The sequence below is a fragment of the Struthio camelus genome, chromosome 19 (assembly GCF_040807025.1).
Source record: "Struthio camelus isolate bStrCam1 chromosome 19, bStrCam1.hap1, whole genome shotgun sequence".
NCBI classification, from domain to species: domain Eukaryota; kingdom Metazoa; phylum Chordata; class Aves; order Struthioniformes; family Struthionidae; genus Struthio; species Struthio camelus.
In genome coordinates, this window is record NC_090960.1 from 5,836,839 (window position 1) to 5,860,525 (window position 23,687).

A 23,687-nucleotide genomic window follows, 5' to 3' on the forward strand; every position below is an offset into this window, starting at 1 on the left:
CCCGTCAGGTCCCAGAGCAGGGCTGAGTTCAGGGCTGGACCTAAGGCCTGCCCCAGGCAGGGTCAGCACGCACCCGGGGTGGAGGTCCCACGACCCCTCCGGGCCCACGGGCCGAGGCCGCCTTGAGCCAGTCCCTCCTCAGTGGCGAGACCCCTGACGATGCCACGGACGTAGCTAGCCGTGCACAGGTGCCCAGAGCACTCGGTCCGCCAAAATGGAAGCGGCCCGGGCAAGGCTTCCCGTTCCCGTGAGTTTTTCCTAGTGAATGCGGTCTCTTGAGCCTAGGCAAACTCAAGTCGCTCCAAGCAGTGGGGTTTTATACAACCTACGGGCTGACAAAGCCCGCCTGACAGCACGGCTGCCCCGTGTAGCCGGTGCTGACCTCCGTGCAAGCTGAGCAAAACTCTGCCAAGTTGCTGACTTCTTCGACAAAGGGTTGTCTTACATCAGCTGCCCTTCCCAGGTCCAGCCCGTTGGTCTGAAGGGTGAGCGTCAGGATTTGTGGCTGGCTCTGTTTGGGACACATAGGCTGAGTGTAGTCCCTGCACAGCCCATTTGTAAGAGTTTCAGAAAACATCTGGGGAGAGACTTGTGGCAGAAGGCAGGACAGTATCTCACCACTTTCCCTCCCCAGCATGTAAATTTGATGCCAGAATTTGACCGGTAGCTTCTTTCTGAAATAAATGTATCTGCTCGCACATTACCTGCTCTCACCTCCTCGCTGAAACAGGTATGCAGACATTCCAGCTCTTTCGTCTTATTTTCAAAATGTGGTGGCATGTATTATGACCTTTTATTATTAATAGTTATACGATGCATATAAAATATTTTCACCTGTTTGTGTTCCTCATGAATTACAAAAGAGTGCTCTCAGTTAGCTCAGCTGATTCTCCAAAACACGATGACAATACGTTTCTTACAATACATTACCGCTGAACCCTTACAACTAAATTCTGGCTGAGCTAAGTTGACTTCAGTGGAGCCACGCTGCTTACCCAGCAGAGGATCTTGTCTTAAGAAAGGAATATGAGGCAAGGATCTGCAAGTGAGTCTGATTTAGTTTATCTTTCAGAAATGTTTCTTTAAATACTAGTTTTACTTTTGCAGCAATTTTATCAGATTTATATCTCATTTTTAAATCCTATTCATGCTCTCAGATAGGATTTATGTGAGACTGAAAGAGCTTGTGGCTCTTGTTTGCACAGAGATGACTTTCACCAAGTATGAAAAAGGAGTTGTGAGTGAAAAGCTGATGTTTAACAGGCAGCAACAACGCGCGCCTGTAAATGAGCCTGGTGGACCACATGGTCTCTTAGGGAGCCTTGTCTGTACAAAAAGACTGAAGTGGTCACTGCTCAGCGTTGCCTATTGTTTTAGAGTAAATGTTTTCCATTATATGGTCTACATGGCATCAGGGATATAATTTGGCTACAGCTGGCTGGCCACTCCTTCCTCCCCTCAGCACTCTCATGGAAAAAGAGGTATTTATCTCACAAGGCTACTCTAGGGACCAAAGCTCTGAAAAACGGCATTACTATGTGACCTTTTTTCTTGGTAAATAAGGAGTGGTGATTACTGAGAAAGCACAAACAGTTCTGAAAGGAGACTTTATTTGCTCTTTTCATGTATGTTTATGTAAGTTTTTTTATTTATCACTTGTATGGCCATGTTAGCTGAGGGAAGAAGCTAGCACATGAGCCCAAACCCTGTGGTCATCCATGCTGCCTAGATAGTGTGGCTCTAGTCTGGGGTGAGTTTGAACACAGCAGGGACTCGCCTTTCCTAGAGCTCTGCCCCACCAGGCAATGGGAACTGCCTCAGGACAGCCGGTTCTGGGAACGTGAACCCCAGCTTGAGCACAGCTACCAAAGCGCAGTCCAGTCCCAAACATAGGTCAAGGACCTAAAGTACCACCTGGATGAAAATAGAGGGATACTATTCCAGGACAATGAAAGGAGTTTCAAAAGTGTCCCTATGACTTGAGCCCACTTACTTAGTATTTCTTAGATATCTAACTCCTGCTGCTTTCAGTGGGAAACAGTGCCTCAGTTTGCTGATCTAGATTATCAATAGGGTTAATGCAGCTAAAATGTCCACCTGGTTTTTACAATGGAAATAATCTCTATTAATTCCACCCTAGCACCTAACCTTTCTCCTACTGACATCAACGGTGAATGATCCATCAAATTCTGTGGTGTGGGATCAAATCAGTGACTTGGAGAAGTCTTCTGTCACAAAATCATATGTGGCCAGAAACAAAAACAGCAGTGAATACTCCCTTGATGTTTTCAGGCTCCAGATTAATTTCACTATTTGTTTTGGATATGGGTAGCCGTATGTGAGAGAATGCTACCAGCTATATTGTGTTTTCCTGCATCTGTCTCAGTGTGGCACTGGTGTACTTTGAGACATTCTCGAAGATGAAGTAAAGATTTGGGATTTTGATTGATTCAACTACTGTGCAGACATTTATGTACTATTGTCATTTCATTTGATTCAGTGCATCCCCAAAACTTTGAAAAAGTGCTGAATAGTCCTGGCACACCAATTATGCGGTATGCACGTTCACATTTCTATTGTAAGCCAAACCAATTACAATGTTCTGCTACTGTTGTTTTATTGACTGCATTATGTAAAAGCCTTTCTTACAAATTGTTTCATGACTTTTGCAGCTTGCGTGAAGCAAGTTCTTCATCCAGAAAGCTGAAAAGTAGCAACAGCATCTCCCATTACAGACATGCATGTGCAGAACAATGTGTATGCTCCTCTCCTGTGTGAGTCCAAGGGTAATCCAGTTGTTCAACACTCTTAAGATGCAAAAAAACCTAGCCTGTCTGATAAACTGGGATCTTTTAGACTTTATATAGGCAGGAAGGGCACACAGAGCAAAAATCATTTCTTTGCAGAGAGCTAGCACAAGATGCACACTGTTTGAGCTGTCAGAAGAGGCTGTAAGAGGTCAGTAAGCACTGGGTTGTACTGGCCTTCTTCACGGAGTTGAATCTAATCACAAACTATGTCTGTATCTGTACCCAGGTTTCTGTAATTCAGTTTCTACAGAGCTCCACCCAAATAGAAGAGGCCTCAGAGAATCACTGGAGTTTTGCTGCCTTCTGATACCAAATATTTTTTGTCTTTGGTAAAGAGTATTAATATGCTGGGCTCCCAGTGTCAGGACCACTCTCTTTCATTTCAGTCATGTTTACTTATGATTATTTTTTGGCCGCAGCTTTTCAGGAAAGTAATGCACTTCCCATGCAAAGAAACTGGAGATGGTGAGGTGTGACCTGCTTATCTGGCCCAGTAACAACCTCGGGTAGCTTTAAAAACCTAGTTGAAGGAAAGAAGAGATTGCAGGTGTTACCTGCATGACCTAAAATGACTCATTCAAATATAAACAAGGCTATTTAGATTTTGATTTGATCTGGCAAATACTTGCCACTCCCACCCCCTCTACTCTCCTAAGCTGTTTGTACCAAATATAGAAATACTTCTAAATGTTTCCTATAGCATGTACTGTGATTCTGCAAATAAAAAAAAAAAAAATATATATATATATAAAGCTCTTTTTTAGTGGGAATAGTGAGGACTGGTCTTTCTACAGTAATTCTTTCTGTTCTAAGATACTTCCCTGTGGTTCAGATATTTGACTTGCTGATGATTACACAGATGTCATCTATTATGCAGGAGAAAATCGTTTTTTTGAACTATGTAAAATATCTTACGTAGATCTTGTGTATAAGTGTAGTCCTCATGGATTATAAGGGAGAAAGAAAGGACTCATTGGGCAGGTTTAAAGCCAAAAGATTTAAAATAAAGAAATTAAAAACATTAGAAACAAAGCATTTTTTTAACAGTGAAGATAAGTAACTATTGGAACCAACTAGCAAGACAAATTCTCTGTCTCTTGATTGGATCATTTTCTGAAAAATATAGTTAAGGTCAGCAGAAATTTCTGGTTTTAAAATATAGGTCTTGGGTTGAATGTAAAATGGAACACTTTGTGTTGTGCAGGATGTCACCAAGATAATCTGAAGGCTTCTTCTGGCTGCAAAACCTATATATCTGTGCATCAATAGCCATTGATGCTGCTCTGATAGACCACCTAAGTGCTGTTACTTACAACACAGGATTACTACAGCAAACCCCTGACTGCTTCTACGAATGCAGAACAGTTCATCCATTTAGACTTTGACAATAGTCAAATGCTTCAGAGGAAAAGCTGAGACTATTGTTATGGGTAATTTTGTAATCTCTGTGTATAAAGCTCCTTCCTTACCCTGGCTGATTAATGACTAAAGTAAATATTGTAAAGCATGTGTCTCTTACATCTGCTTTTTGTAAAGACAATGATCTGCAGTTTTATTATTCATTCTGTGAGTTGTGTAAAGAACAGAATTCCCTCCGCCCCACCCTGGGCTGTATGATTTCATGGGCAAATCAGATCCTTGCTCTAGGGAATATGCAGCCTCAACTGGTTCCTGCAAACCCTTGTGCACAGCTAACTCTTCCCATAGGCAACAGATCCTTTTGATTTCTTATTCATTAAAATCCTGAGCTAGTGAATTGACTATGAGAATTCAAAAAGTGATAAGAGTTTAAGGCAACTTCACCCAGTAATTTCTGCCTCAAGTCTAAACCTTCACATTAAACTATAGCCATGAGTTTAACCGTAGAGGGTCAAAAAGGGCTATCAAAGAAGGCATATTTCCATGACAGGTAACAGCTATTGCTGCTTCTGCTGCCTAGGCAGTGCAACTACAGGCTCATAGCAGTAGGCACCTTGAGCTGGGAGGAGACCAAGCGAAGGGCTGCTGCAGTTTTCTCTGAACAACGTCCAGACTTGCTTAAAGGCAACCCCACTGAGCAAAGCATCTAAGCATGTGTTTGTCTTTAAACTTTGCTTAAGCACTTTTTGCTAAGCCAGATTCTGTTCTATCACTTAACATTTATGCAGCACTTTTAAAGATGAAGAGTCCCTGTAGAGGCTAAATCATAGGCTATGTTTCCCTCTGTCAGCAAGATGGTTATACTTCATCCTCTTCTGGGCTTGCCTTCCATCCTGAGCACAAAGGGCTTCAGATAGTTTACATGGAGCTTAATGGAAGAAGCACGCTGCCAAACTGTGAGGTATGTGCGCGTTACATTTTGTGTCTGAAGAAAGAAGTGGGCCCCAAGAGTATGAACTGTTTGATGTATTGAAAGAGAACGCTCGCCTGTGTGATTTTGAGGCAGCCCTGTTGCATGTACTGGTGTGCATGTATTTATTCATATTGAACTGGGGTGGAGGACTTAAAAAATTTGCTGGCAGAAAGCTCTTAAAGAACTGCCGTAAGATACAGTAGATGGCAAGCAGAGATTTCCCCATACCCCTTCTTTTCCCTTCTCACTAATTTTCCCAAGCTGTTTAGAGTCTACAGAGAAACATTTTATAAACAAAGTAATTCAAGCAAAGGCTGTGTAGGCTAGCTGAGAGCTCCTAATGTTCTTTCTGCCCCTGGAGAGTCAATTTTAACCATCTGAAATGCTCCATATTCATTAGATTGACCATCTGGAGAGGGAACAGTGTGTGCTCTTCATGCCATTTCCACTGGCAGAGCAGGGAGCAAGATAAAAAAACTAATGACTAAGGTCTCTTAGTGTAATCTGCTGGGTGACCTTGGGCAACTTTTCAGCTGTGGGGCTGCATTTGCCTTCATGGCCTTGTGCCCTGTAAATTCTAAATTCTTTGGGGTAATCCACGTAGGTGGAAGAATAAGAAAAGCCTTTATGGAACCATGGGAACAGGTCATATCTAGCCTGGCTTAAATGTCAACTGAATCTGCTGGATCCTGCTGCAGTATCTCTTAATACATTATCTCTCAATAAGTGATGGTGAAATTACATCGTCTTGTGTTTGTTTTTAGGCTTCCTCCTAGCTAGCCAGAAAGTTGTCACATCAGGTAAAGATTCAGAGATTCTGTAACCTACTTCTGCCAGAGTCAGGATTTGGCTTCTGGAGGTGTGAGTGCATCCCTCAGTTTATTAAAGGCACGTGTCTGCATAAGGAATGCAGCTCTTCAAATGTGAACTTCATGTAATTACGAAAGCAGTAGGAGATAAGGATAATTGTTTTCCATTCCAGATGTCCTGTCTTCTTCAGCACTGCAGGAAAGTTAAGTGTAAGTCAAATAGGGCAGTAACAAAGCTCTAATGCACAGTAGGATACCCGTTGTTGACCAAAGTGCTCTAATAGAGTTAAAGAAAACCTCTCATATTCCTATTCACCAAAGAGGTGTCTCTCTATCATTATGAGCATATCTATTTCACAAGCTTGATTACACACAGAGTGAGTGGTTTGCATAGCTACGAACCAACGTGGCTGAACTCCCATGTGCTGTAAACAGTTTTAATGCGAGGGGAGCTGCAGCATTTCATGTGAAGTGAAGGTTTGGTTCTCTGGTTAAACTGGCTTTGTTAACCACTCCTTTCCCCATCACAAAACACATAACTTCATGTCACGATAAGAACAATTTACTTCATATTAAACATGCTGAAAGATTGCTTTCTAAAAGTTCCAGCAAATGCAATCAACTGGCGTATGGTGTCTGTGTGTGGGCTAGGGATGAAATAAAGAAAAAGTCGATGGAGGGTTAGGGAAAAGACAAGAAGAACTAATTGAATAGGGACTCCACAATGGTTGGATTTTGCCAGATTAATGAGTCACTATTTGCTGTGCTGTTAAGGCCCAGGAGACTGTTAGAAACTCAAAGGAAGCCATGAAGTATTGCAAGTGTGTCTTAGTAGGCAGAGCAACAGCATTGCTCAATTTTGGAGTAAAACTGCTCTCTCAATAGGCTGCAAGAGCTCCAAACTCTCACACACGCTGCCTTGCTTATTGTCCCAGCAGCAGGGGCTGCACCTCCTCCAAAACAGCTGTGTTAAGGCCACAGGGAGGAGATTTTGTCATTTAGGGCAGGTCCTAAAAGGGAACTATGTAGCATTTAAGCGTGGCAGTCCAAAATCATGAACCTGTAACCCCTCATGCAGCTGTTGCTCAGTCCTGGAGTTGCCTCAGCTGTTTGCACTGAATTTTACAGGTGCCAAATGTGCTGCGTTATTTGGTACTTCTTTCCCTATATCCTTGGAGAGTCATGCTCAGAACACAGCAGGACCGTAAAAGGCAGAAGTAGTCATCCCTTTTAAAAAAGGCCGGAGGGGAGGTGCCCAATTTGAGACCCTTATGTGCCTGAGAGCAAAATCCCACGCTTTGCTTTTTGGGAGAGCGCACTAATCTCTCAGTAGTAGAGGGAGGCATCATTCTCATCACTTTCTCCTTCAGCTTTTCAGAAAGTAATAACGATAGCATCGGGGCTAGGAGAGAGCGGGAGTGTGACTTCCTAGCCTAGGGTTAGGGTATTTATTTGTGCACAGACACTTGAATTCTAAGCCCAGCTTCAAGGCCTGTTTATGTGTATTTCAGATTAGTTCCTCAAAAATCAGTCCTGTGAGTTATTTTATGTAATACTTCCAGCAATAAACTTGGCATGGAAAAGTAGGAATGTACTAATGAAAACACTCATGGTGTAAGCACGGGAGGGATGTCCTTCTGTCAACACAGGAGGACCAAATATTACACTGGAAGGACTAGATGGGAATTGACTGTAATAGGAAAGGGATGAAATTTAGGTCATACAAATAAGGGCTAACAAGAATTTCTGATATAAGGTGAAAAGATGGAACTGATAAAGGAGAAAGATCCAGATAGACTAACCAATCACAGAATAATTACGAATTGCTAGTATTTTTGGTAGAAACAGGAAAATATTTATATGTCTATGCCAGATACTGATAAGGCCACATATGGAAAACTGACGGTCCAAACAAAGACTGAGACAGAATCTGATTTCTTCCTCATAAGGCATTAGAGAGTTAATTCCCAAGGGAAAGATCTATTTAAGCCAAACACTTGCTCATCGATGTGTAATCATCTATGAATACATTTAGTTAGAAACAAGATAAAGTTTCTTAGAACTTCAGAAGGAGAAAGCTCAGAAGCTTCCAATGGGAGAAGAAGGAAACCTGGGTGGTTTGAGACGGAACCGGTTAAGTTTAAAGATATTAGGTGGCATGGATGCCTCTATATGGAAAGATTAGACTTAATGGCCCAAGAGATGCCAGTTCCCCTTCAGGTCCAGTTTGCATGCCATTTTTGCTGAAATGCTTATGTGTTTGGAGGGAATGCTAGCAAATAGGGGAAAAAATGCCAGTTTCTTGTATAAAGCTGTGGAGCTCTTCCGGAACCCCCCAGCTGGTTTGGCTGGAGGACATGAACCTTTGGCAGGATCTCCATCACTGGGAAGATCTTAGTAATACACAGAGGGTGAAATCCTGGCCCCAGCAAAGTTGGTGGAAGTTTTGCTATTAATTTCTATGGGGCCAGGACTTCACCCTGGAAAAGGAGTCAAAAGTACATGCATGCTTTCAGAGACAGAGTGGCTGATTAAACACATCTGGTGCACTGCTCTTTTATCAATCATTGATAAAATAGTGCCTTTTAAATATAAACTTTGGGTAAACTTAACCACAGAATTCAAACGTGGCCTTCCCCCAGCCTTAAAGGCAAAATCTCTCCGCTTTTTGTCTGAAAAGAGGAAAGGAAATCACACTTAAAAATAAAAAAAGAAAGAAACACATACCCACACTCAGCCCCTCCAGACCCCTGCAGTACTGGATGCTCTGCTTAAACGGGTGAGTAAAGCGTGGAAGATTCCTTTTAAATAATTCTAACCGACACGACAAAAACTTCACTCTATAAGGGCTCGCCTCCGAAACCGCGTTCCTCATTTAACTCCCGAGCAGTTAGGCGCGGGGTAGGAGCCGCTGCGGACGGCAGCGCGGACGGCGCTTTGGCGGTGCCGCGCAGCCTGGCTCCCAGCGCGGCCGCGATGCCTCGACGGCGCGGGCAGCGCGCAGCCGGCGGCACGGCCAGGGCGGCGCTGCCGGGCGGACAAAGCGGGGCCGGGCCGAGCCGAGCCGGGCCAGCCCCGCTGGGGCTGCTTTTGCCTCTGCTGCCGCCGCCGCCGGCCCGCCCCCGCCGCTGACTTTGCTCCGGTCCCTTAATTGTTTCGCTCGCACCGAGAACTTTGCGCACAGTCCCTTGCGCGGCCGGCCGCATCCCCTTCTTGTGCTGCTGCGGACCCGTGTCCGCCGCAGTCCCGCCTGGCAGCGGGGAGGTAAGGCACGGCACGGCACGGCAGGGGTGGGCTCGGCTCGGCTCGGCACGGCTCCCGGGGCGAGCTGCAGCCGCGCTGCCTCCGGCGGTGCAGAGCGCTCCCCCGGCACCGGCCCGCTCCCCGCCCGGTGCAGCCGGCTCCCCCCGCCCCGGCTCCAGCGCGCAGCCCGCGCGGAAGCTCCGCGCCCGGCGCTGTGCCCCGGCGGAGCGCCCTGTCCCTCACCGGCGGGCGCCAAGTGCCCCTGCGGCTTCCCCCGCCTGCGCGCGGCCCTTCGCCCTTAAACGCGCGCTTGGGGCTAGGTGCGACACGCTCGGTTGTGCTCTAGGCGCGCGTGGCGTTGCACGGACGCGCCTGAAAGTTTTGCAGTTTGCAAATCTGGGGTTGTTTTCGGGGGAGGGGGGGTGGTTTGGTTGGTTGGTTCCCTCCACTGTGGCTGAAAAATGGAAAAGGTTTGAGAGCTTGAATCTTAATTATTTTGCTTAAGAACTTGGTGGTGCAAACTTACCCGTGCGTGCATCCTGAGGCTGAGACACTTGGCATGGGTGTAAAGCGCTCTTCTGCTGCCTCTTTAGCTAAGGGTCTGATCCTGCAGTCTTATGTGCATAAATTCTGGTTCTGCAGTTCCAGGAGCGTTCGCCTGAAGGGCTGCAGAGTTGTGTTTAGGATTGCTTTAGTGTGTTAAACTCGAAACAAACTGTGACTCTCCTCTCAGTATAGGATAACTCCTTGTTCCTCTTTTCCACAATCATTTTAATGCAGAACCAAATGTGAAACATGAGCGTTATGATTTATTAGCCTTTTACATAAGCCAAAAAGGGTATCTGATGGGTTTCACAAGATGCAGGTCCAGAACCTGAAGGCAGAAAGCCTAATTGTCTCCTACTGGTTCTGAATAAAATGCAAAAAAGGTGCAAGGATTGTAGCGGCTGGGAAATACCAGCTCTTTGTGCTCGCACAGTTATTCAGTATGTGGGCAGGCTCCTGAGACTGTGCTACATCGAACTGACTTGGGGTTAGTATACTGGAAGCTTAATTTATAGATTTCATGTGTTTCTGCTTTTCAGCTTTGTGGAGAGGGGGGAAAAGGAGGGGGAAGAAATCCTGTCTATAAGAAGCTGCCTTGTCAGTCAGGTTTGTTGATAAAGACATTACTTTAAAAAAATTACTTAAATTGTATATATTTGAGGGCAAACAGAAATAAAATATTGACAGAGCAATTCATCTTTTTCAAAGAATGATGCTAAGTCAGTGGTTCAGGGGCACAATTGCATCAGGAAGAGACTTTCAAACAAATGTAACCATTCTTGTGCTATGAGTGGAAATGGACTGTAAGACAGTTTCAGAGGTCTGCTTTTGTTTTTATGGAATCTAGATTACTCATCTAAAGATATTTTTTTTTCTGCATTTTCCTCCAAAGTTTTCAAGAAGTCAAGCTTTTTGCTAGGTAGTGTGCATAGGAATATAGTCAAGGAGATAAGCAAGGAGACTTCCTTCTTATTAGCCAAGTTCAATGATCAGCTAAATATACTTTAAATATGTCACAGGCTCATTTCTAGGAGTGTCTGGAGAAGAACAGAAGCTGTTTGTGCCTGTGAAATATTAGCACAGTCCAAATAACTTTAAAAAGTGAAAAAAACCCTTAAAGTTTATTATTACATGAATTTATTCTCATCTCCATTTAGGAGCTCCCACTTCAGTGTTAAAATGATCCGCCATAATCACGCATATGCAGAAAGGGAATGTTGAATAAGATTAGCAACATAAATCTCTGCTGCTTCATAAGTTTTACCCAGCTGCTTGGTGATTTCACAGCTGTTTCTGCAGCTGATAACCATTTCCATCACTCTGCTTTCAGAGGAGGCATTGCACTGCACTGCTGCAGATTCTGCCTAGTCCCTATCCGAGTTACAAATCTTGTTATAAAAAATCAGGAAACAAAAAGATTGATGAATATTAAGTATAACGGAATCATGTTTATTACTCTGAGCTCTTGGATCCATTTAGTTTGCATTGAAATTTCATTTTATTTTATTTTGATTTGATTTGATTTAAGAGGGGATTTTGGGGATTATATTACCTAGCTCTTTTTAATAACAGAATAGATTTTAAATGAGTTTATAATGGGAAGCATGTTGTCACTGCCAGTTTATAGCTGGGAAAAATGAAGTGCACAGAGATGGAGTGATTTGCTTAAAGAGATTTTGTCTCTTCTCTGCCTCCGGTTTAAGTGTTCTGAATTGCAGTTTAGTTCTTTGATTCACATAGGTGAAGTGAGCAATAGAAAGAGAGCTAAATGAACTTTTAGCTGCAGAAATTCCTGTGCACTCCCTTATCCTGCCTACCTCTTTCAGGGGGGACTTGCCTGGGTTGTGACACTCATCATCCAGACGTCACATCATCAAAGGAAAAACTTACATAAGGCCAGAAATGGGTGGCTGCTGCCAAGAAAAGAGGCAGAAGCCAAGCAGGAGAGTGAGAGGTGGAACATCTCCTGCTTTGTTTGGTTAGGTTGGGAGCGGGCGGCAGCATATGGCAGAAACTCTTCTATGCAGGAGTTTTGCTCTTAAGAAGCTGATTAATACCCAACTGCTTTTCTTTGTAGGAAAACTTCACGCTACAGCCCTGTTACCTTCGATTCATCACCCAGCAACATCTCATACTTCAAAGCCTGGGACGGCTCTCTCTGCTGCCTGACTCTGCCTTGAATTGACAGACAACACGTCTTGAACAGGCTTTCTCTGCTTACTGCGCCGAGTGATTTGTTGCGATGGATTGTATTTGGACCTGGTAGGTGTGCATGCTGACAGATGTTGATTTTTGGGTCTTTTCAGTAAATCTCAACTTACACTTACTTGTAGGTATTGTATGCTACAGGGTAAAACTTTCTTCTCCCCCTCATCCAGCGTTAGCTGCAGATTGACTTGGAAGAAGAACGTGCTTCTGTGGCAAAGTAGCTCCTTGAGCGAGTACTTCTAATACAACAGTGAGAGGATGCTGGTATTGCTGGGTATCTTTGCCTAAATTTCTTACTCTGAAACTTGAACCACGTCACCTGTTCGCATAAGTCAGAAGTGTCTTTGCTGGCAGTGAGGATCTAGTGCCCTGTTTTCTGGGGGTGAATACCTTTACTCACAGTTTGAATAGGGTCTGTTGTTTATTTAAGTTACAGTATTTCAATGGAGCTTTGTTTATTTGTTTTATATGAATGCCTGTCTACTTGCATCCTATTATAGGCAAGTATTCTGCTCCTCAGAAGTCAACGCGTATTTTGCTATTGATTTAATTTTAGTAGTTTGGGAGATTTTTTAATCCCCAATGTGAGTTTTGACTGTGTAAATATCTCTTCTTGCTTCATAAATCTCTGTATAAGATATCTAAGAGATATAATTTGTATCAGGGATGTATCTGAATCAGAGGGACAAGGGCCCTGGAGATAGGAGTGAATATACTTTGACTGAATGTTAAAAGTCTTCAAAAGTCATTGTGTTTCTTATGAGCCCAATCCAAAGCCTTTTCAAGTTAATGGGAGATTTTCCTGTTTTTTTGATTGGTAAAGAAAGTATTCAGAGTTTTGAGTAGTTATTACAATATATTTGGAACTAAGGCACCTTTTATAAGCAGAGTGTTGTTTTTACTCAAATTAGTACGAAAACATTGAACAGACTGAATTCAAGTAATGGTACAACCAAAAGGTGGCATTTTGGGGCCACCTTCTCCCCTTGCACAGAACTCCTATAACGTTTTACAAATCAGTAATGCAGCAACATAATGGCACCAGTATGATCCTTATACTGGAGAGAGTATGGATAGTCTTACAGAGCAATCCCATGACTTTCCTGGTTTCTCTTGGCTGATACGGAGGGTGATGTGTCACGGCTAAGGACAAAGCAAGAGTACCAAGATGCCAGCACAGATATTCGTTTTGTCTTCTGGGCACTGATCAGACCCTCTGCCTGCCCTTTGGAGGTACCAAGCACCTTCAGTGTTGATTGCTGTCATTTTGGGGGGCAGGGGAAGGGGAGGCTACGCTTTCCAGTAGGTGCTGAGCACCCTGCAGGACTGAGCCCTGAAGATAACTGTATACAACTATGTAAAACATTGAGCTGAATATTTTTCCTTAGAACAGGAGAACAAAGGCATTGTTAAACTTGATCTCAGTTTTCCTTCTCTCATTAGGGTTCAAGGAAATACAGATACAAACTCTATTGACTAGGCACAGGGCACAGCCTGGTTGTGTGTGTTAAAAATAGTGAAATCCTCTTTCTCGCAGAACACACGCTGTCAGTTATATGAGGTACTGAGATACGAGCCCAAGGGCTCTCCACAATGGAGGAATATATCTTAGCAACAAGGGTGGGAGTGGTGGGAAAGGAAAAGGAGAATACAAGTATCTGGCAATTAACTTCCTAGTCACAGATGTGAAGGTGATAAAAGTGATAAAAGCACTACTGCATTGCCAAGAGCCTTCCTTGTTCTCTGAGCTGCATACCACACTGTTCGCGAGAGCAAAAGCTGCACAGCCCATGCTGAAGTGATGGAGGAGGTCCTGTGAGCTGTTCCTGGCAGGAAAGCCTGCTGGCTCCCCAGAGTCCCAGCCGGCATATGCACTGGTCCCGTGTCCTGGTCTGAGGCCATGCAGCCGTGGCAGCTCAGCTTTGTCGAGGGCACTGCAGGGTGGCCCCGACACCGGCGGGGTCCTAGTGGGACGGCAGAGGTCTGGCGTGGCAGCCTGGGACAGTTGAGAGCAATGGGCTGGTCTTGTGCCAATCAGGTGGACTTCAGTTCTGCATGGGGTTAAATGGAAGCAAAAGCTATTTTTCCTCATAATGCAGAGGCCATGGAGCTATGCATGCCGCCCGAAGGATTGATAGTGTGTATATGGTATGGAGACAGGGGGGAAGAAACCTCATGTAACAAAGAAGGGTGACTATGACTGTAAATCTCCCTCCCCATAGCGACGTGGTGTGGTTTCATGGGCTTGTAAGGACCCATACAGCTTTTCCATCAAGCTGATTAAATGGCAAGCCAACAGCCTTGCACTGATGTTGCTGTAACAGCAGGTTCATCAGCATTCAGCTGGCATTTCCCTCGTTCAGGGAATTGTCGTCTTCCCCGTTCCCTGCACATCCATACCTAGTCATGCCTGTTTGAATTTTTTTGCTAAGTAACACTTGCCCTGAGAAAGGGTTCATTGTTCAGCGACAACAGAACAGCTATGCTGCCTCTGTGGGTGGCGAGTTTGACATAACAGATGAGCAGCAGAGCCTGGAGCCAGTGTGTCGCGAGGGAGAACTGGGCTGGTTTAGAGCCCCAGCAGCAGTTTGTCCTTTCCCGGACGATGGTCTGGGAACTTGTCCCCAGCCCAGGAATCTAAGCTGTGCTGTGTTATATCCCGTATGGAGAAAAATGAAGGCAGCGGTTCCTGCCCGTGGTGCTCCGTGTCTGGGACTGCGGCTGGAGTCTGCGATCCCGTAGTACTGAGTTCTCCGAAGTGCGACTTCCTTCAGCTCTTTGGAAAACCCAGGTGCGGTCAATAGTGACAAGTCCCTGAACACAAACAGACTTAACAGACAGAAATATCTGTACTCGCAGGAGAGGTTTCAGCTGTCTTTGCTAACATAAATGAATCAATAAGAAAGTATATCATTTTACTGTAATTTTAAACAATGTCTGTTATTATTCCACAGACAGCTTTAAACTCTGTGATCAGGATGCTTAAATAGTTTGGTAGTGAGGGGCACAACTGACTGCAAGAGATTCACATCTCCAGTTAGTTAAGTCCCAGTTCTGCGCACATTTATTCCATCAGGCTCATGAAAGCTGGTGAGTACATCCTACGGTGCAGGGACACAGTTAAACCCATTTTTGCTTATGTAGGCCTGCTGTCAAGCCATAATCAAAATTGATTCTGGCAGCCAGTATGCATGCAATCCTTTGAAGTATGCATGCTGTGTACAGTTATGCAGGCTATAATGTCCAGGCTTATTCTCTGGTGACCTCTGATCCAGAACTGATTTGTCATTTATTATGGATTTGGGGTTAAAAAAAAAAAAAAAAAAAAGATGTAGGGGAAAAAAAAAGCTATGTGATATGCACATTGCTGCGATATGCATTGGAGCAAAACTGTGTAATATGTGTATAGGAGTATATATAAAGAAACAGTATAAGAAAAAGTGTGTGCGAGCCAGAGTAGAATTTACAGCCAAAACAGCCTGTGAACTTTGCCTCCTCATAAGAAGATGCAGTTCCATTGAAATCTAAATTGCATCCGAAAGTACCGACTTTAGGATGTAACTTAAAGCCTGGTTTGGCCCCCAGTACCTTAAGGTTGTTGTCTAGCTTGGTTTGTGAGTCTGTTCTTTCTAGCACTTGTGCACATGCTTAAGACTACCATAAAAATTGATTCAAATCCACTATGTTAAGCTCACACACAAAATCCTCGCAGGGTCAGAGCCTGTGTTTGTGATCCCGAGTGGGATACTTGCGCGTCCCAGTTTGTCAAGTACCAGTAATGCTTCTTAGCTGAACACATGCTCTTCTTCCCACAGCGCAACGTGTGGTCAGCAGAGCCTGCTCTAGTCTCAGAACTGACTGAGTCAAGAAAACCAGGATGACAAACGAGCCTATTAAAGAGATCCTGGGAGCGCCAAAGCATCCTGATCCTGTAACCGCAGAGAAGAGCAATAACAATGACTGTGTGATAACCACCATCCCCCTGGTCAGCGAATGCCAGCTGACGGCAGCGACGGGGGGAGCGGAGCTCTCCTGCTACCGCTGCACCGTCCCCTTTGGCGTGGTTATCCTCATAGCTGGTGTTGTGGTTACTGCCGTGGCGTACAGCTTCAATTCCCACGGATCGATCATCTCGGTGTTTGGATTGGTCCTCTTGTCATCGGGACTCCTTTTGCTGGCTTCTAGCGCGGTGTGCTGGAAAATTAGGCAACAAAATAAGAAAGCGAAGAGGCGGGAGAGTCAGACAGCACTTGTGGCACATCAGCGAACCTTGTTTGGGTAAAGATCACCGGGAGAGGGCTGGACAGAAGACGGAGCCCTTGTAAATCAACCTGACTATTTATCAAGAGGTCAGATTGCAGGATTTAATTTAACGTTGGAAATGAATTGAAATGAAAATGGAACAGTTTAAGAAAGACTCTAAAAACTCCACAAATGCTCTTAATATTTTTCTTACTGCAGGCTTTGTGGTAATTCTTTCCAAGACAGAGGGAAAATCATTTTCCTTCACGGAAAACAGTGTTGTCATAACTGCAATCCAGAGCATTCTGCAACATGCTGATCATGTTGGAAAGAGAACTTGTGAAAACTAAGAAAATAATTTTAACTGACTTAAAATGCCAGAGATCTCCTTAAATACTGTGACATTTGACCAAGGGAGAAATCATGGCGTTTGAAGTGACGACAAGGTTATGGCCAGATTGCCAGTGACAATAACGTTGTTGCTCAGAAAAAAAGCAGTAACAACCAAGCAAACTGCAGACTGCTCGATAAGCTGATTCTTAGATTTCTAGGTAACCTTTTCTCCCCAGTGATATCTGTGGTACTTTCCCCCCCACTTTTTTTAAAAACAAACTAATATTAATTTTGTTTTCCCATTGAATAGAAATAGGTAGAAATGTGTAATTATATTGTCTAACCTAAATAACGAGGTATGAGTATAGCTTCGATGTGAGACTTTTGTAAATTAAAGTGGTCAGGTTTAGCACTTTTCATTATTTTACTATAAAATTAAGAATTAAATTTCATTAAAATAATATTCAATGCTACTAGAGCTTTATAAAATTTTTTTTATTGCTATCAGGATAACTTATGTCTTCAACTTTGACTACTACTACTTTTTTTTTTTTTTGTAGAACAACAGCTGTGACAGTAACTGCGAACATACATACCACTGATCTGTTCCAAAAATCTCTATAGACCATGGATTTTGATTTGACAGCCCATTCCTCTTGCAGCTTCATTAACAACTGAATTATTTAAAAATCCTAGGGGTCAGTTCCTCAGACACTTATTGGCATAGTCCGTTTTACTGAGTTTATTAATAATTACTCGTGGAAGCAAAGTCATTCATGTATAAGTATTTGCTGGATGAGTGTCGGGGTTATGAATCTGTGTGAAAATGCAGGTCTCAGGTGCCCCCGTGTGTGTCCGAGATATTTGATTCTGCAAATCTTGTGTTCCAGAGGTCTTCCAACTTTTCTCAGGTCATGAATAATTGAGGGACTGGCCCCAAACTGGAGCAAAGCCAAACAGTATTTCATCATTTCTATGATGGAGGGCAAGTGGCGCTGAGCTCAGCTACAGGCCTCCACCTCCGTGAGTGTTTGTGAGAGCATTCAAAGGCAAAGGGGATGCTTGGAGTCCTCTTTTTCTTTTTTCTCCCCCCGGGCTCAAAAGGGCTAATGTGAATTTTTGCTGCAGCCTCCTCTGTGCCCTCCCCTCCGGCAGCGGGCCGGCCGTGGCGCGGCAGCCACGGAGCACGCCTGCCAAACAGGGGGGCTTGCCTTCGCCAGGTCATCCCCGAGCCGGACCCTTCCCCTGCTGAAATCGCCCAGGCATCTTGGCTTAGGTGCCGCCTTTTCCTCTGCCCTGCGTGGCTTAAGCTTGTTACATCCAGAACTTATCCCTGGATTTGCAAAGTGCGCTGCGTGTTTTAAATAGAGCTGGCTATATGTAGGGGAGGGGATGTTTGGAGTCACTATTTGCGTTGCCACACTCCATGGTTACCAGACGCTATAATAAAATCACTTGCATCAGAGGAAAGCTGACAACACATTTTAGCACTTCCATAGCTCTAACTTAATCACGGCAGGAAGCTTCCCTGCTGCTAGGAGAACATGTTGCGTCACCAGAACATCTGACACCGGTGTCTAGTGTCAATCACTTTGCTTAAGGTCATTAAAAATATTAGGGTATCCCCTTACGATGTACAGGTTTTTGCATGAGTGACAATTCATGGGAAATGCATAGCATGATAAATAATGCAACAGGTGGGCTAAAGTGGTGTCTTTCCTGTTTAAAATGAGGAAAGTGATTGACATCAGCAAAGCTGGATCAGCTAAATACGGCTGTTTATTTGCTTTCCCCTGGGAACACCTCTCCCCAACTTCTTTCTCCCCAGTGGAATTTCGCGGGCGGCCGAGAAGAGCGTTGCGGGGCCCGCGCAGAGACGCGGTGACTCCCCTCGCACGCGTGTAGCAGCTCAGCCCCGCGGTTCGCGGACAGGGCCGAGGGCAGAAGCAGGCCTCTCGCCCTCCGCCGAAGGCTGCCCCGTCCGCGGGCTCGCTCTTTGCCTCTGGCGACAGAGGCGAGCTTGCAGGCGGTGTGCCGCGCGTGGAGGGAAAGCAGAGGTGCGCGGTGAGGCTCTGGCCCAAGTCCAAAAGAAAAGCCAAACTCGGAGAAATGTAGGCAACGAGTTTGGGCAGCAGGTTTGCAGGGGGGGTAAATGGGGGCGAATGGGGACGGCTTGCTCTGCAACTGCTAGAGGAGATTTCCTTTCCCTCATCTCCGCTCCTTTGCGTTTGACCCGTGTATGCAAGGAAACAGCCTCTGCCTTGCGAACTGCGGGGCACTGAGGCGTTAAGGAGCCGGTAAGCAGTGCCAGACCGCATTACACAGGTGTCAGGAGTGATCCCCCAGCATAGCAAAGCTTCAGCCACCACCATGGTGTCCTGTAGTACCTGCTAACTGACAGGCTGAGATGCCTCTGGATAATGCGGCTCTACTACAGCACAAGCTGCCGAGCTCGGGAGGCAAGGTCCACCACGCACAAGCATCTTCATATCGAGCAGTGAGTGAAAGTCCATGCAAGAATTCACCCTTACTTGTCCTCCATTCAGAGAAGCCAAAGGAGAACTTTACAGGGAAGAATCCCAGCCCCTGGTTGGGGCGTCTGCAGGAGCGAGGCAGAGCTTGTGAGCGGGTTAAGCAGAGATCTCGTACACCGTTCAGGAGCGTTTCATCACCACGCTGCTATGTGGCCCTAGAAACCTGACCGGGCTTCTCTATCATGACTTATGTGCTTTGATTTGAGGACAATCTGAAGTAATTGTTGGCATCCTTTCTGAATGGCCAATGATGACCCCCAACATGAGTCTCCTGGTCTATATTTTTTTCTTTCTGTACATCTACATGTTGCAGACATACTTCATTATTATCCTCTCTCTCCCTGCACCTCTCATCCAGGTTGCAACACAGGAGCAATATATATTTTTTTAGCCCTTAAAAATAATTGTTCTGGGAAGGGTGCTAAGCCCGAGTACAGCCTACTCGTGGCTGCACTCGGGCTTAGCACCTTCATTTTACCACAAAATGCTGACATTGCACTCAATGAGGTCTGAAATGTTTTTACAAGAGCAAATGGAAAGCCAGCCCCCTCCGCCAAGCTGGTCAGCTACAAACACAAAAGTTCTGCTTCAGCTTTTGAACCCCCTAATCTAATCCGGATTGGATTTGGAGTTTCACGCAGTCCCCAGAGTCTTTGATACAAAGCTCTTTGGGACTCGGCAACTGCCGCTTGGTGTTTTTCATGGGCTGAACCCGAAAGGCAAAAGTCAGCCTGGAGGATGCAACCCTGTGGAGATCAGAATGACTTTCCCGTTCAGAAACACCTTCCCTTCTGGTGTGAAAAGGCTTTGAATGCGACAAATGGTATTTTGGTTCTGGGTGAGGTTGGGTGGGAGCTGATGCAAATTTTATTGTCACAATTGCTTGTCTCTCCCTTCCTGAAAGCTCTGGCAGCGTTGCGCAAGAAGAATTGCCCTCACAAGGATAGAAAATTATCTAATAGGGGAATTGCGCTGGTGCACCGGGCAAATGTTACGGGGATCTTAAATAATAATTTCAAAACCTAAGCACAGGAAATTGTGTCTGTAACTACACCCTGTATTGCTATTGTACACAAAGCCGGTTATGGCCTGGGACAGTATTTTAAAATAATAATCAGTTTGGTATGACAATGCTTAATATTTGTTCAAGTCAAAACGCCCAATTTACGATTCCCAAGTCACATAATATGTCATGTTTCGTACGTGACTGTGGTTCTAATACCATAATTTTCCAGGTTTTAAAAAAAAGAGGGAGAGAGAAAGGTTAGTTTCATGGACTCGTGTCAAAAGAGCTATGTTTCTCTGCTTTGGACACTTGGGAGAGCTCCTATTACCAAAGAGCCTCGAACGTGCAATATTCCTGCAGCGCTACAGAACAGGAACCAGGGCTCAGAGCAGAAGAGCTAAACATTTAGAAAGCCCTGAGAGTCTCCTGAAGATCCTGAAGAGGCCAGAAACAAGCCCTCTGGAGCATCCCATATTCTTCCTTGTCCAGGGCTGGAGTCCCTTTAATATTGGAGACGGAGGTTTCACATATGAACAAAATATTGACAGCCATCATTTTGCTGATGTATTTCTGATACCTCCGATGCCTCTAGGTTGTAGGACTTTTAAGCTACATCAGTATAAATCTTTGTTAATTACAAAGGGCTTTCGTAGCTAAAAGTACATTAACAAATAAAGAACTGCTCTGTATGATGTGAAAACTGATGCAAGTCCTGCTAAAACTTTTATGCTTAGACTAAATCTTACAGGCTAAAACATATAGGAGAACAATGGTCTTAAACTGCAGAATCAACTTGAATTTTTGGCTTTTATTCAGGTTGTTGATGTCACTATTAACATGACAGAGGACCTAATCCTTCCTCTTGTGCGCAGCCAGTTGGAGTCCCATTGTCCTAACCGATGCATCCAAAGCTTTGTATTTGTGGAAAATCTGTCATTTTTGAAAAAAACAGTTTTCTTGGATTGACTACTTTCACTTCCTACTCTGCTGTTCTTTCTGGACTAAGAAACAAAAAGTCTTAAACTTTAAAAAGTGAGAGGAGAAACAGAAAGAAGGAAACGTTCTTTCCGTAGCACATGTTGGACATTCTGCATAAAGCCACGGGGGGACTGTAGGACTTCACACAAGTTCGTACAGTGCCTGGTTGAGTGATAGAGACTCTTACAAATCATAAAAGTCTTGTTCCTCATACATCCTTGGCTGGATCCTCAGTTTCTTTCTTATAAACTGCATGAAGATCTCAGGTTAACATCAGCCTTGGATCTCACCTCCTATTTCTTCCCCTTTTCCGTTTCTCAGGGACGAGCCAGCCCAGCAAAAAGGGGATGTTTGATTTGTTACCGTCTTTTGCAAGCAGGCTGAAATCATACAGCCACTTGGGGTTTGCAGAGACAGTGCCCCGGTTTTCACAGGTTGCACCGCGTTCAGCCACGGCCTAATCCTGAGGAGGAGACCCTCTGCAGAGGGAGAGATTGCTCTACTGCAGCAAGCGATGGCAGTGAACGAGCTGTTGAAAAAAAGCAAATCACAGCAGCAGAGCCCCCTTACCAGCTCAGCCGCCTTCCCTTTTGAATCCGCGGGCCCGGGTTTGTGAATAGAGTTAACAGCTTTCCTGGAAAACTGGCCCATGACATTATTTCCTTGTGAACTCCATCCACCTGTCATGTTAGGGCTTGGTGCGACGCCAGCGCTGGCAGGAAATAATAGGCAGCAGGATGCCGGTGTGTGTCGATGGCCCTGACCCTCCCATTCCTGAACATGAATAAGCCGCGGGCTCGCAAGGCGTCACAGCAGCGCGGCTCCCGGGCCCACAGAAACGCAGGGGTGGGATGCACAGCCGCTGAAACAACATCCAGGCGGCCGCGCCGCGGGGGAAGAGCAGCCGCTGCCGCCGCCGCCGCCGCCGTCCCGCGGCTCTTTGCTCTTCCGCCTCGGCGCTGGCCGCTCGGCACAGAGCAAAGCGCCAGGCGCGCCCGTGCCCGAGCGAGCCGAGGCTCCCGGCGCGCGGGCGCTCCGCTGGCCGACGCTCGCCCCTCCGCTAGCGAAGCGCCCCGGCGAGGGAAGAGCGGCTCGGCCCGCTTGCCCGTAGCGGTCTCCCGGTCCCGCGCCGCTGTCTGCGGGAAGGGAAGCTCAGCTCAGCAAGAGCCGGGCTCGGTCGGCCCCCCGCGCGCTCTGCGGGATCGGCCGCAGCCCCGAGCCCAGGCCCTGCGCGGGGCAGAGGGCCACGGGGGACGCGGCAGCCCCGCGGCCCCCCGCCAGACCGCGCACAACAAGGGCTGCTTGGCGTCCCGGAGGGCAGTTCCTCCCCGAGGCGCTCAGAGCGTTAGCCTGGAGCATCTATACTTCTAGCGCTTGCGCCATAAAAACGCGCTCCCCCAAAGGAAACTTCTTCCCAGGAGCGATGGCCAAGAGCCGGCGTAACCGCTGGCGCGGTGGGGCCGCGGCTGCGCCCCAAGCTGGTTTGTGAGCCGGTGCCCAGCGCTCTCCTGTCAGTGGATGGTTCAGGGCTTCCCGATCCCACCGGCTCCGGCAAAGCCCCGGCTTCCTTCGCTGAGCTGCTCTGAGCTCCCGCTCGGCTTCACGCTGTGCAGCTCAAGAGCGCCTTGGTGGAGCGTGTGCACCGAGGGTTAGTCCCGCCGGGGCTGATGGCGTGTGTTGCGCGTGAGCCTCCGTGCGGCCCCTTCTGCTTGGGTTTTGTTTTTAAATAGGGACGGAGAAAGCTTCATTCTTTGCCGACCGCCAGGATGACCTCTGCTGCCGCGCAAGCAAACGGGCTTCTGAGTCCTTGCGCTGGCTTGTTGAAATAAGTTTGTAAAGAAACATCCTGCTCTCATAGCTACTTCCCTATAAATAAAGAGTTTTCATAAGAAAGTTCAACGACTGGAGCAATTGCTTCCTGATCTGGAAACAGAACTGGTACGGCTGAAGTTTAATAAAACGCAGGCTAGAAGCACACCCTCCTGCCACCCCTTTCCCTTTCTGCTCTTCCAAAGGCAAAGCTGCTGCAGTGAATAATGTCTCCTCTGTGCAATGACCGGAAGGACAGCTCAGTTACTGCTAACATTTCAATTCTTGCAAGACGAGCAATTAAGTGCAATAAGAGTGACATCTAGGAAACAAGCTTTTCTGCCCTTGCCAGACCATTGCAGTCCCCACATGTCAACGGCTCAGTCGTGACGGGTGTCGCAGCTTCAGTTGCCACCAACGCACCCGATGGGTGGCTGGGCGAGCTGCTGGCGCCGGCGGTGGCTCTGCGGCGCCTCGGGGGAACAGGCCGTTGGATCATTTCCTACGGGCCACAAACCAGGGGCTCAATCAAATGGCATCAGCTTTCCCTGCAGTCTTTGGTCTGTATGGTTATTAAAGGCCATTCCTCTGGTGGCGGTAAAACCATTTGCGCTTCTGCTGAAGGATTACTGCTGAGCTGCTGTTGCAACGAACCAAGCCCTTCCCAGCAAGAGCTGCAAAATTTAAAACTGGCACCAGAACTGTGTTTTCATGCTGCCCGTTTCTGACCAAGAGAGGCTGCACGGTGGCTGGCAGATCGAGACTCCCTCGCCCGCAGGTCGTGCTTTGCAGCTCCCAGGGTCGCAGGTCTTCTGCAAAGTCTCGCCACCGTTTTAC

General features: G+C 46.1%; 1 non-coding gene across 2 annotated transcripts; it reads left to right on the plus strand.

Moving 5' to 3' along the window:
• The first annotated feature begins 8,963 nt into the window (after window positions 1-8,963).
• LOC104146736 (uncharacterized) lies at window positions 8,964-21,036 on the plus strand. Of its 2 annotated transcripts, none has more exons than XR_011135425.1 (3): window positions 8,964-9,215; window positions 11,818-12,002; window positions 15,764-21,036. It is a non-coding gene; the product is annotated as an uncharacterized protein (transcript). The 2 variants fall into 2 exon arrangements; XR_011135424.1 differs by lacking the exon at window positions 8,964-9,215 and adding an exon at window positions 11,608-11,694 and having other exon boundaries at window positions 15,764-18,159.
• Window positions 21,037-23,687: the final 2,651 nt, after the last annotated feature.